This window comes from Euleptes europaea, chromosome 6 (assembly GCF_029931775.1).
Source record: "Euleptes europaea isolate rEulEur1 chromosome 6, rEulEur1.hap1, whole genome shotgun sequence".
Lineage (NCBI taxonomy): Eukaryota > Metazoa > Chordata > Lepidosauria > Squamata > Sphaerodactylidae > Euleptes > Euleptes europaea.
The window spans coordinates 86,633,272-86,648,143 of NC_079317.1; positions in this window are offsets into that span (position 1 = coordinate 86,633,272).

Consider the following 14,872-nt stretch of genomic DNA (forward strand, 5'->3'; position numbering starts at 1 on the left):
CCCTGAAGGCGCGCGGGGGCCCTTTAAACTGATCTGAGCCTCCCAGCTGGGAGGCGCAGATCAGTTTAAAGGGCAGCCCGCCCCCCTTCAGCGGGCTCCGCTGGAGAGGCTCGGGCTGTCATTTAAACTGATCTGTGCCTCCCGGCCGGGAGGCGCAGAACAGTTTAAAGGGCAGCCCGCCCCCCTTCAGCGGGCTCCGCTGGAGAGGCGCGGGCTGTCATTTAAACTGATCTGCGCCTCCCAGCCGGGAGGCACAGATCAGTTTAAAGGGCAGCCCGCCCCCCTTCAGCGGGCTCCGCTAGAGAGGCGCGGGCTGTCATTTAAACTGATCTGTGCCTCCCGGCCGGGAGGCACAGATCAGTTTAAAGGGCAGCCCACCCCCCTTCAGTGGGCTCCTCTGGAGAGGCGCGGGCTGCCCTTTAAACTGACCTGCGCTTCCCAGCTGGGAGGCTCAGATCAGTTTAAAGGGCAGCCCGTGCCTTTCAGCGGGCTCCCCTGAAGGGGGGGCCGAATTTGCCGGATTTATTCGCGAACTCCCGAACCCGCCAGTTTTGAGTTCGGATCCGTCCGAACAGAAAATCACCGAATCAGGGGAAATTCGGTTGATTTTCAGTTCGGACCGAACCGAATTGACAGCCCTAGTCTCCAGTCTAGAAAAGATTTAAACCATCGCAGAACTATTTCACCCAGGCCTAATTTGTCCAGGCAAATTACCACAGGTAATAGTATCAAATGCTGCTGAGTGATCTATTAAGTACATACTGCCTTGGTTGTTAGTAGACTCCCATACATAATATATTGGGATAATGGTGTTTTGTTTTGTTTTTAAACAGGACTAGATACTATCCAAGAATACCAGATTTGTTTTGCCATGATTCTCTCAGGAGTTAGAAAAAACTCATACCAACATCACACAGCAGGGAGTTCCCATTCACTCAATCTCATTCCTGGAAGACCTGTTATAAAGATAGTTGCCCGTTCGTACTAAATGTGCTGCTTCATCTCCAAAAGGGGATAGATGACTCTTGTGAGTAGTATGTTCATCAATGTGTATCCCTGTTTTGTTTTGTTTTCCCTATGAGCAAAATAACTGCTCTTTTAACGGAGTCTGTAGGGGAGTTTTGAGCAATGGGCTGCAAACAATGGCTGTTTAACTGTCTAAACTCCTTGTGAAGGGGGTGGAGGTGCTGTAATGCCTATTATGCAGTGGGGCTGTGCTTGGAGGAGTGTGTATGGAATAGATAAAACCATATGCCTTCTGTTGCTGTATTTGCCTGACTAAAGGACTGCTGTGTTTGTTTAGATTTCCAGGGGCTACAAACTTCTGGTTGCAGGCACAATGGATTGTGTGTGCGAAAAGTGCCGTCAAGTTGCAGCCGACTTATGGTAATCCCAGCAAGAGGCTTTCAAGACAAGCGAGAAGCAGAGATGGTTTGCCATTGCCTTCCTCTGCAGTCTCCCTTGGAGGTCTCCCTTCCAAGTACTGACCCTGCTTAGCTTCCGAGAGCTAACAAGATTGGGCTGTACCATGCCGCCTTCCCTATGCACAATCGAGTGTGTGTGTGTGTGTGTGTGTGTGTGTAAAGTGCCGTCAAGTCACAGCGGACTTATGGTGACCCCTTTTGGGGGTTTTCATGACAAGAGACTAACAGAGGTGGTTTGTCAGTGCCTTCCTCTGCACAGCAACCCTGGTATTCCTTGGTGGTCTCCCATCCAAATACTAACCAGGGCCAACTCTGCTGAGCTTCTGAGATCTGACGAGATCAGGCTAGCCTGGGCCATCCAGGTCAGGGTGCACAATGGATTACCAACCATAAATTAACTTTTGAATTTGGCATATGAGCCAAGACACTGTGAAAGCTTTAAGGCAGGAAATTTGTGTCATGTTGGGGTTGAAGACTTAGTTATGCTGATGCCATCCAGCCATTGCCTGTTGTTGATAGGTGCTTTCTATAAATGGTCAGTATGGGAGATTTGAAATGTGTGCTGTTGTGATTGTGCTCAAACATCTTCATAAGTGTATGTGTTCTCTTTTCTACTACTGTAATTATTCTTTTGACTCTTCTGCTTAAGAGTTTAGGTTCCCAACTAGTTGTATGTGTTAAGTTTCATCAAGCCATTGTTACCCTAAGTAGGCAATCTCCACTTTAGTTTTGGGGAATAGCTGGAGACAGAGAGCAAGAGGAGGTAAGTGGGATTGATAACCTATGTATACCAGGATAGTCCTGGGTGAAAACTCTCAAATGAGCAGGGAGCTGTATTAGTAAAATATGGTTTTATAGATTTGTACAAGGGCAGTTTGATAGCAGCAGTTTTATTCTCTATTCCTTGTCTAATTATGGTCAGAATGGAAATTGCCTTTTTCACAGCAGCCACATACTGGGTTGACATCTTAACTGAGTGATCCACAACCACCCCAAGATCCCTTTCTTGGTCTGTCGCTGCAAGCACAGATCCTATCAGTGTATATGTGAAGTTGGGATTTTTTGCCCCAATATGCATCACGTTACATTTGCTCACACTGAATCTCATTTGCTGTTTTAATGCCTGTTCCTCCAGTTTGAAGAGATCCTTTTGGAACTCTTCATAGTCCGATTTTTTTTTAACCACCCTAAATAATTTGGTGTCATTTGCAAACTTGGCCATCCAGATCCTGGATTCTGGGAGATCTCCAACCACCACCTGGAGATTGGCAACCCTACTTGTTGATAGTATCTACACTAACATGTGAAGACATTTTATCATGTTTTCTGTAAAACTGTTCATTTTTAGGTAATATATTCTTCCATCTAAATAAAATATTCCCAAAGCCTCAAGATTTTTATGCCTTCAAAGCCCTCTGTTTCATTTTTAAATATTATAGATCTTGAAGCACAAGAGGCCTTAAAAGTTTGGTACCTCAAAGGATGTTCATCCTCTCAGGTAACTGCAGAAATGGCTTATATATTTTGCTTATTTCCCGAACTGTTTCATAAGATATTTAAATGTGTTTCCCTATTAAAGTATTTGATCTTATTTACTGTACCTATTGAAAATATTTTCCATGAATTATTTCTTCATTAAACATGTGTTTACTTGTTTAGAAAATACACATATCAATTTTATCTAATAAATATAAACTAGAGGTTAATCAATCTAATATACAGGTATTAGCAAATCACTCATCTCCCATCCTCCAAAAATATTATGGGTGGCCTGGTTGTAATTTTGTACATTGAAATGCTTGTTTCATGCTTTCTTTTTGAATACTATATATATTGGTCCCAGGCCCAGCATCAAAACAGGGCTTAGTTGGTCATTTGCCGACCAATGAGAATGGCCAGTGGAAAATAACAAGAACCTCTGCTGTGAAATAATTGTTGGTTTTTTTCCCCTCACATTGCAAATTTCACCCCACAGTTAAGTGGAAAATGGCAACTTTGTTACTTTACAGTGATGGATGCTAAACTCTCACCAAGGTGCCAAGAGACGAACTGCCCACTGTAATGACACACACTTGCCCAAAGGGCGAAAACACATGGTCGCTTTATTCTTCTTTAATCCCTGTTTTAGCCAGGATCGAACGCACATTAGGCGAAACGCATGTGCTCGATCCTGGCAGAATCCTAGTTGAAACAGGGATTAAAGGAGGATAAAGCGACCGAGCGTTTTCGCCCTTTGTTAACAGCAAATCAGTGAATATCAAGGATAATGTTTTGAAATTTCTGTTTGTCACAGATGCAACAGAAAAAAGGTCTTGCAAGCACGGTGCTGGGAAGGGTGACAGAAAAGTATGGATTGTTGGTGTCTAATATTTGTAGCCAGTACTGTGATAATGGTGCCAATGGCATGTAAGCCATTGTTCTAGAAAAACAAACAAACACCTAGGCATTCTTTGTACCCTCTTCTCCCCACAACTGGAATCTTGTGTTGATGCATGCTATAGACACTTCTGGCCAGGCAAAGGATTTTTTGTAATATGACATCACATTTATTCATTTTTTTTCTGGAGCAAAATAATTCTGGGAAGTGGCCTTACAACATTTGCCAAAAATGACCCTGAAAGCTCTGTCTCAGACATCTTGGTGTGCTACATGTTGGAGTAGATAGTGTCAAAACAATTTTGTTGCAGTTGCCGCTTTTAGTTAATGCATTAGAGGTGCTTTCTCATGGTACACATCTTGATCATATACCACCTGTGCTCCACCAGCTGCACTGGCTCCAGGTTGAGTACCAGATCAGGTTCAAGGCTTTGGTATTGATCTTTAAATCCCTCAAAAAGGCTGGGACTATTATATCTATGGGACCACCTCTCCCAGTATATCCCTCAGAAAGCATTACACACTCAGGGAAGCAAACTTCTGGTTGTCCCTGGTCCCAGAGTTATCCAGCTGTCCTTGACTAGGGCCAGGTTTTTTTCAGCTCTGGTCCCAACCTGGTGAAACTCTCCCTCTAGTGAGACACAGGCCCTAGCTCGGTTCTGCAGTGCCTATAAGACGGAGATGTTCTGCCAGGCATATGGTTGAGAATAGTGATGGTCTACACATCTAAGATGGCCTCCCTCCTTTCTTCCTCTCCCCCCCGGGTCTCCACTTTCATCCCCCCCCCGACCACATCTGACTACAATCATTGGGGGTGCCAAAGAGATAATGTGGTTTTAATAGGAAGTGTTTATTCATAAGGCATTTTATTGTGAGTGTATGATGCTTGATTTGAAACTATCTTATTTCGTGATTGTTCTTGGAAGCCGCCCTGAGCTCAGCTTCAGGGGAGGGCTGGGGATAAACTGAATAAAAATAAATATTAAATAAAAATCATTATAAGTACATAGAGGCTGTATAAAACCAACAATTAAAGATTTGGGTTGTGATATTTGTTGGAGGATTAAATTAGTTGTATCAAAGGCATAACTCTTTGTTTAAAAAACCAAGTGATGCTTTTATCAGTATTAGAAATAAGTTTTATTTTCTTCAATTAGTTAATTTATGACTCCTTTGAGTGATGAAATTAAGTTCCCTTCTTTCTTCCTGATGTTTCCAAATGAACATCTGCAGTATGTTAGAATTTTTGATTTGAATAAGCATGTTGGATGGATGTGGATTGGCCTCCTCACTTTCAGTGGTGAGAGTGAAGAAACTTTTCCACAGACCTTGAGATTGAGGCTCTTCCAGATTGATATTTTTTATTGCTTTTACACAAATGACACCAATTTTATTGAATGCCCACCAAATAAAACCATGGAAGGCATATTTTCTCTTCTCTGGTTTTATACAAAGCATGTGTCTGCCTTTCTAGAATAGTTCAAATTGTACTGACCGACCCACGAGGGACCTGACGGAACTGAAACGACACTCCATCGAAGACCAATATCAGGCAATTAGTTTAAATATCAGCAAATAAAAGAACTTAATGATTATACATGGCTGAAATTTCAGATCTGTGATTTTACAGCTGAATTGGTTATGCTGGTTAACTTTGGAGCTATACCCAGTTAGCTGATCCTGGAATGACAATCATCAATTATGTCTTCTAAGTAACTTCACTTAGGACTACTAGGGTATTAGAGAACTTCAGTTCTTCTGTGTTAAGGCACACCATACTGCAACTGACTATAATTGCATGATTTAGGACCTGATCATTCAAGCTCTCTGTATAAGTCTTCCCTTGGCTACAGTGTGTGTACTTTGTAATTTAGCCTTCTATATTTAAACTTTGTTGTGTATCCAAAGACACAGCCCTTCTCCTGTTACTGAACCTGAGAGACCTACTTTTCAGTTGACTTCACTTGTTTCTGTTGTGTGTCAAATAGTGTTGACAAAAGTGCCCAGTCCAGCATTTCTAAGATTCATTTAATCTTCCATTTTCTTTTGAAATTATGCAACAGAATACTTTTATAATTTGCTTTTTAACTATGTTTACCTTTCTACAAAATGCCCCTGATCATCATTACCCTCTGCCTTGTAATCAAATTCAATATTTCTGCTTGGAATCCTTCCAGAAACATATACTGTTGCTGATCTATGTAGTACCATTCAGACTCAGGCTACTGGTCATATTTCTTCTAAGAAAACTCTTTTGATTAACTCTTCTCATTAGTCAACTTGGTAAACAAATTACTGCAGGAAGCTCTCAAGCTTTGGTTGAAAGCTTGAGCAGTAGCAAATGATATTTTGTTTTCAGGTCCATCCTTTCCCCTTGAAAATAGCATCTCTTCCTCTGTCATTTCAGGTTGCTAAAAGTTCATATTACTCAGGGTTAATTGTCTGGGCACAATAACTCGGATTTCTCCTGAAAAGTGTTGATAGCATACTCTATCTAATACCGCATTAGAGTTTATCTTTCAAGCGAGGTGCAACAATTTTTAAACATTTCTTTTTAAAAGTAGGATTGATGGAATCCAGGGTCATGTTTCTCCCCCCAGTAGATCTGGCTTTTCACCTCCCTTCAGGGTATAATTTTTCTGTCCTGCTTTGAACAGATTGGCCTGTCCTGCTTTGACATGTCAGTTAAAATAGTACATACATTAAATACTGACCTTTCAAATGCAACTGTTAATTTTCAGACCTGGGGATACTTTTCTAATCCTTTGTATGTGTCAGCATAGCATCCTGCATGTGGACCTGTAGGAACAGAATTTCCAGAGGTGTGTGTGTTGTTTGTATATGTCTTTGCTTGCAGGAATCAAGCATTCTGCTTTTATATTTAGCTGCTTTTGTCATTCCTTGAGAGAAGTTGCACCATTCATGCCTCAATTTCTTTTCTAGCTATTATTAGATGTGATTAACTGATTCAACTGATGGTCCCTGTGGGGTTGAACTAGATCAGCAAAGTTACCACAATGATACAGAACAAATACTACATATATTTCTGCTCCTAGATCTAACATGAAGTATGTTCGCTGTACAAAAGACATTTTTTTGCAACTGGATGAAGTCATACCTTTCCTGCTTAAAGCAATCCTCTGCTTAGAATCAAACTGGGGTACATGTGTCTGTTCAATTCCTTCCTATATGTTCTTCTAAAACTTGAAAATAACATATTTTGTGTATGCTTCCATCTTGTATATCTCAGAGACGCTGTATCCTAAATCCCAAGTCCTAGCAACCTGATTTCCCTTTAGCCATGTTACATTACTATCTCATCTCCAACTTCCATGTTAAGGAAAAATTGTTGATGGGAAGTTAGTTCCTCTGCATCTTCAGATATATCATGTCACTGGGGGAAATAGAGTTCAGTGGACAGGTCAAAGCAAATATCTCTCATTTCTTCTACCCTCCTTCCTTCTGATGGGATCAAAGATACTCTTATAGTTTCTTTTGCCTCTCCCTGGTTCAGAAAATAGAGGAATTGTGTATGTATTTATTTAGAAGATTTATATGCTGTCTCTCCAGAGACCTGCTGGCTCACAAAAAGGGAAAAAATCAATAAACTAATTTAAAAATTACAATTTTTACCATTATTAAAACAAGTTATGAAAACAAGTCAACACCATGAATACAGGATAAAACAACATACAGCAACCTATGATGATGTCCATAAGGCAATTCTAGTGTTAGAAGCAAGCTGCAAAAACAGTTTAAAAACAGATAACACCTCAGTTAAAGGTCTGTATTAGGAAACAGTCCTGCAAACCTTGTTCATGTTTGTCTGGGATCTCAAAAAAGTGCCTCTGTTGTACTGGGTCTCCCCACAATGAGGCACCCCCTTCCCTTATTACTGGGTGTATCAACTTCTTTCTGGGTAGTAACCACTGCCACCAACTAATCTCGAAGAGTATCTCCTGATAAAAGGATTAGTATTTCTAACACTCTTTACTGCATCGCCCTTTATAGGCATCTTCAAGCTGCTGTGTCTCCTGCTTCGCTCATTTTAGCTAGTGCAGATATGATCTATCAGGGTGGGCTTAACCACTCCCACTCCGTTACCACTCTTTGAAAAGTGGGACCAAATTAGGCATCATGTGGGTAGAGAGATCATCAGGCATCTGAAAGTTTAATAATCAAAAAGATATTTTCGGCAGTATGAATGTTTTGGTGTTTTCTTCAGCTTCTTTTAATATTAGCAATTCATGGTCTCTTCCACAATCAACTTCTGGTCTTGTTTTAGCAGAGAGAATAGAGCTTCTCTATCTTCTGCTTCTGATTATGTAATCTGTTCAATTTCTGTATTGACCATCCAGAGATGTCCAAGTATACAATTGTCTGTTGGTTCTTGTAGGTTATCCGGGCTGTGTGACCGTGGTCTTGGTATTTTCTTTCCTGACGTTTCGCCAGCAGCTGTGGCAGGCATCTTCAGAGGAGTAACACTGAAGGACAGTGTCTCAGTGTTACTCAGTGTTACTCCTCTGAAGATGCCCGCCACAGGAAAGAAAATACCAAGACCACGGTCACACAGCCCGGATAACCTACAAGAACCAATGAACTCTGACCGTGAAAGCCTTTGCCAATATACAATTGTCTGTTTGGTTGCCTGAAACGTGTTCACAATGAACAAGTTGTTATCTTCACAGAATTCTATGGGTCACTTTCCTGCTTTAATTTCGTGCTCCTAGCCCAAATTTTCCACCAATATTAGATTCTGCTTTGTTTCCTTCTTTTGTGTTACAGTCACCTATGATTATCAGCACTTCTTGTTTAGGGCCATTTATGCAGGGTCGATTCTGCTCCTCGCTCAATGCTGATTTTTAAAATCTGACTTTTAAAATGACTATTCATGGTCCCGATGCAAGAGGAGAAAGTCAAACAAATTCCACCCCCCCTCTCGCCTGCTCCTTCACTGCTTCGTTTGCATAGCCATTAGCAATAGTGGTTTGCATAGCTAAGCTGCGGCTGGTATTCTGCATGCTTTCTTCAGTGAATGCTTTGATGCGGGGGTGGAGTAAATGCAAAAGGTCATGCTAAAGGGGCTTTTAAGAAATGTGAAGCTGGAATGATGGTTCAGCTTGAAGAAATAAAAAAATATGTGGGGCACTTCAGCCTGGAACGTGCTGCTAATTACCAAGCATAAACGACCTATGTGTGTGATCTATTCTTTCCTGGACACTTGTATAAAAGCTTTCAATTTCTTTCTCATCAGCATCTGTATGTAGCTGGGGTGTAACATAACAGGCTTTCCATGAAGTCTGACTGATATTATTTGGTCAGACTTTGCATTATAGCCCCTGACTGCTTGTGCTACCTTAGAGCAACTCCATTTCTTGTGTGTGTGTCATTTCCTGAGTAAAACATTTTGTAATTTTCTGTTTGTATGGTGGATTGTGATGGCCTTTGGCCACAGACAATAAACTTTATCGCTATCACTAGTAATTTTCTGACTGAAAATGTTCTAGTGCAGTTCACTTTAGTTCACTCTCTCCCAGGATTGCAATGTTTAAACGTTTCATTTCTTTTTTTACAATTTTACCTTACCTTGATTCGTACTTCTCAACTTTGATGTTCCTATTATGTCCATCGAACAACTTTGGACTGTCCTTTTGCATCCATTCATGTCAACAACTGAATGTCCCATTGCATCCTTAAGAATAATGCTATTGGTAGTTGTCCTCCATTTTTCCCCAGTAGCTGATTGAGTGCCATCTGACCTGGAGATTCCATTTCTAGCATTATTAATCCCATTTTGAACTGTGCAAATAATTAAATTCACTCCACCCTTTGTTTGGATTCCCTAAAAGGAATTGCCAGGATTGGGTTTGCCAGGATTGGGGCAACCCACCCTGGCTCCAGCTCAATATGGCCACAGGCCATACTTTTGCTTTTCCTTGTCCACACCAAACTTGTGTAAAGAGATGCTGGCCATCTACCACCCCCCACAAGTGCAATGCAAAGGTTCAAGTTTTGATGTACAGTGCCAAGTGACTGATCCTGCCCAGCCCTCTGGGACCATGCAGTCACCTGTGGCTGGTTTGGGTGCTTTCCTCCATTCTTGGATATGTCTGGGTTAGGGCTGTGCAGAAGAAAAAAAATGGCAAATTTCAGGTTTATTGGGTCTGAATTTTTCAGTAAACCCAAAACAAGCCAAATACCCATACTGGTCTTCTGCTCTCATCCCTCTCATTGGTGCCCCTACTTGAGGCAGCCCTTCCTCTTTCCCCAGCCCCAAAGGGGAGGGGCTGGGGCTCAGTGGTAGTAGTCTTTGTTAGTCTTATTCATTCTTAAACTTTGCTTGGCTTCCTGTCCTGAAAACCTCCAGACTAATAAAGACTACAGTCCACAATAGCCATGCGGATTAGCTTTGGATTCCACATGTTAACAGATCATTTCAGGATACACTGGTTCAATATTAACATACCACACCCTCATTAGCACATGATCTTGATACTTACAGGACAATGATTAGCACATTACCTTTGATACTTTTTGCAGGACAATGACTCTGCTCAAACCCAACCCTTTCTGACTATATATTACTCTTCCTACACACTTGACACTGAGAGACACTGTCCTTCAGTGTTACTCCTCTGAAGATGCCTGCCACAGCTGCTGGTGAAACGTCAGGAAAGAAAATACCAAGACCACGGTCACACAGCCCGGATAACCTAAAAGAACCAAATATAGATAGCACAATGTACAGACAGCATGTCGTTTTAGTTATAAAGATGAAAAGTAACATGGTGTATAGCTCTGGTACTATGGTTAAATAAGAGCCCCATGTCACCCAGTGTTCGGTAGGTGCCTCTGCCAATCTAAAGGGATGATCCCACCGTTTAAATAATGATTTACTCCTGCTTTTATTAGAACAATTATTGGTTATTTCAGACTTGAAATGGGCAGATTAAGCTCTGTGAACCTCACAGCTGAAACCTCACAACACTGGCAATTTTCTGTGATTAAAGTAATTTACTTTATAAAGTGTAAAGATATACGATACAGCAAGTACAAGGAGGTGTAGTTTTCCTGGCGATAATCAGACCTCTGGGGATAAAGGCTCCTGGTTGCACCTCATGCATTGCAAAACCCAAAGGGGTTTATTATCTGATGATTACCACACCCCTGTTTCCATGTCTTTTTGCTTAATTAATCACAGTAACATTATTGCCCAACTTCAGACAACAAAAATAATGAGAGAGGCTTTAAAAGATTCAAAGACTAGAGGAAAAACAAGCGATCCCAAAGGGAAGGACCCATGGTGTAACGGAAGTTTACAAATCGAAAAATGATGCTTACATTTTGTAAAGTGCCCCCTTTAATATAAATATATTTATATTTTTAATATTGTAAGTATGTGTATATATAAGCATACACTTGTTTTAATTGGGAGAAATGAGGTTATATTTTTAGGATGAAATGTTCTCCTACTGTATCAGTGTTTTTTACAAATGTACCACTCAAAAACACACCAACGCTGTAGCATGCATTTAACTTAGGTTAATTTTTTTCTAGAAAAAAATCTAGTTCACAGACTACATATTACCTACTTTCTGCCTTGGTTTAGTTAATCTCTCTCTTTTAAAACAATAACCCTACAACCTATACTGGAAAATGGAGGGGGGAATAAGAATATCAATTTAATTTAATACATGTTGAGCAGACTACAGGGGAACTGGAGTCTATGGCATAAATGCTGGTGTAAGCACAGAAATAAATTCACCCCAAATTTCAGTGGGCTTGTGTGCTGGATTGGGGCATATTGTGGTAAGTTCTGTTCCTAAAATACATAGTTGTAAATAAGGGTAAATGGATTTAAAGGAACTTCTTACATTTAAAAAAAAATTGGAACCCTGCCCTGCAACCCTAAAAAGGTAGCCCTTGCGCAGCACTGGTGTGTGCAAGTTTTCCTTTATGCTCATCTGCAAAAATAGGCTGAAGATATTGACAAAATAAGTGCAGAAAGAGAGTAACCAACTCGCATTGCCCACCACAAAGAGAGCAACTTTCCAAAATTACATAATCATTACTATGCCTCGAGGTAGTCCTTGATAGGATGACCAATGTTTCTTGTCAGTTTATCCTAAACATCTTGGCCATATTAAGACCATGATTCCAGAGTTCTTTATACTGGTATGTGACAAAGTGAGCATTGACTTTCCTGTGCTTACACTCCAAAAAAACTCAGACTGGCAATGGCTCTCCAAGGTCTCAGGCAGAGGTCTTTCACATCACCTACTTGCCTAGTCCCTTTAATTGGAGATGCCGGGGATTGAACCTGGGACCTTCTGCATGCCAAGCAGATGCTCTACCACTGAGCCACAGCAGCCAGTCCTTGAAGGGTCCTCCTGGGTTGTGGTCATTCCACAGCTGCAGCACCTCCTGCTTCACAATGTTTTGGACTTGGATGAGGAGGCTAAATAGTAACAGCACCATACAGCACTGAATTTTTTAAGACGTTCACTGGCATTTGGGGTTGCTGGACCTGAGAATGGAAATAGGTAAGTAGAAGGGAAGCAGGAATGCAGAGAGGAAACACGAAACCACCGGGGCTGTGGTGCGAGAAGGGGACCTGAGAGAGGAAATAGCCTTGACTCTAAAGCAGTAAGCTGAAATGATCTAAACCATCAAAAAATAGAGCTTTAAAACAAAAAATTCTACAGCTCCAAGCAGCAGTAAAAACCAAACTAGCAATAACGCAGACCCAGTAGAATAGCAGCTAAAACAATTTTATAACAATAAAACCAGCAAGTTCAGCAGAATAAAACCACTTCTGATTAATATACCCTTTCAAAAGCCAAGTCCATATTAAAGCCTTTGGAGTTAAAAAAAAGAAAGAAAAAAAAAGCTTTGGAAAGCCAGCAGTAAGGTAAGGTAGGACAATGAATCTCCCATGCTAGGGGAAATCTGTGGCAACAGTCTGATACCCTGTCTGATTAGAAAGGGTATGGTCATCTCAGAAAGGAATCAATCAGGTACAGTTAAACAAAAAATAAAGCCGCAAAACGGCTTTTTTTGGTTTAACGGCGTTGGGGTAACGGCTTAAGAAGAGGCGCCGCTGCACCTCTTCCCCGCCGTCCCCGTACGCCTCAGCTCAGGAATGGGCTGTAACTACTCTTGTTCCTAAACTGACACACTTTCTTAATTTTTGTGATATTATCGACAGCGTAATTACAATACAACAGTGATTTAAAAATGCCAGAGGGCAGTGACTTTGGCAAAGCACAATGTGCAAAATACTTAACCCCTCCACCAAAGGAAACAATTTCCAGTAGAGCTGGTTGTCTTCCAGCCAGCTGTGGCATGCTGAGCTTGAAGGAACGTTATTTACTTGTTCATCTGATTTACCACCATGCCATTAAAATCTTCAATGACTCATTTCCACATAGAAGCCTCTATTAAAGGGATGGGGCCTTTTTCCCCTTTTTATCATGTGTTTGTGTGTATGTGCATGTCATGCACATACACACAAACACATGATATATATATACATATATAGGTCAACAAATTATTATCAAGTGCGTCCAGTATTTTTTGTTGAAATCATCTGGCAACCCTAGGTAGCTCTTATTTTTGGATTGTATATTTAAAAGCTCACCAGCACGGGACAGAGTAGGGGAGTCTGAAGTTGATCTCGCTAATGCTATCGCTGCCTCCTTTTACAAAAGGAGCGTCATGAAAGGCATGCAAATTGTCCATAATTATACTTTTAGATTGTTACTTAAATACCTGTCTCTTTGGCACTACAGGCATAAAGTTGGTGACTAGGGGGATGCATACCTCAGATATGCTAATAAAAATAAACGTCTATGGTTTCTGGCAAAATTATATATATAAAACCCTCAGTACTTTGCTCTATGTGAAATATACATTTCTACTGAGACAAGCCTGGATAAAACTCGCTACAGTTTAAAGATTAAGGCTATACTGTATTCTTTGATTTTCATTTTAATGTTCCCTGCATTTAAATTACTATATTACTAATTTTATCTCCTAATGGTATTTATGCCTGCACTATTTACACACAAGATGTAAAAGCTGAAGTAAAATACTGAACAAGGTTGGTTTTTTTTGGGGGGGGGGTTGGTAGCAGGCTAAAAAATACAACACAGTTACTGCAGTGAGAATGTAGTTTGTAAAATATTAATCCTGGAGAAATGGGCAGTCAAGCTGTCCTACTTTGTCTTGTATGGCAAGTAAACATGGGTACTTTATCCTAGCCTAATGACAATTCTAATTCAAACTCTAATTCTGCCTCTCTCTTAGTTGTACCCATTAGTGCCTGTCTAAGGGCCAAAAGAGATGCAAAGCCAGGAGAGCCACCTGTGATTTATGCTGCTCTGTTAGGTCCTGATTTGTGTTAGGACCCTGGTGCCATAGATCTATGCATGGACAGTAGCTTTGTTTTCAACCTTCTTTTCAGGCCATTGCCCGGGAGTAGTCACTGCTCATACGTTCGACCAGGACTGTGGGGGCGGGCAGTCCAACCACAGGATAAGCCTCTTTTCCTTACACTAACCTGGCAAATTGATCTCCCTTACTAACAGAAGGACAGTGAGAAAGAAAGCAGAGAGGAGAGACTTAATTAGAGAGGGCACATTAACTGGCCTGCATTCTGGGGCTCTTTTAGAGTAGGGTTGCCAGGTTCCTCTTCGCCATCAGCAGGAGGTTTTTAGGGTGGATCCTAAGAAGGGCGGGGTTGGGGAGGGGAGGGACTTTAATGCCATAGAGTCCAATTGCCAAAGCAGACATTTTCTCCAGGTGAACTGATCTCTATCGGCTGGAGATCTGTTGTCATAGCAGGAGATCTGCAGCTAGTACCTGGAGATCCCAGCTAGTACCTAATAGTCCGAAGGCAAACTAATGGCTAGCTTGAAAACAAAATTACCTGCTACATTATGCCTACTCATTAAGACAGTATTAACATAACCTCTGAGCATTAACAGACTGAAATATAACATTTATCTTGGAATGTTGTGATTTTTACAGAGATGTGAGTAGGTTAAGTTTCATTTTGCCATCAAGCAGTA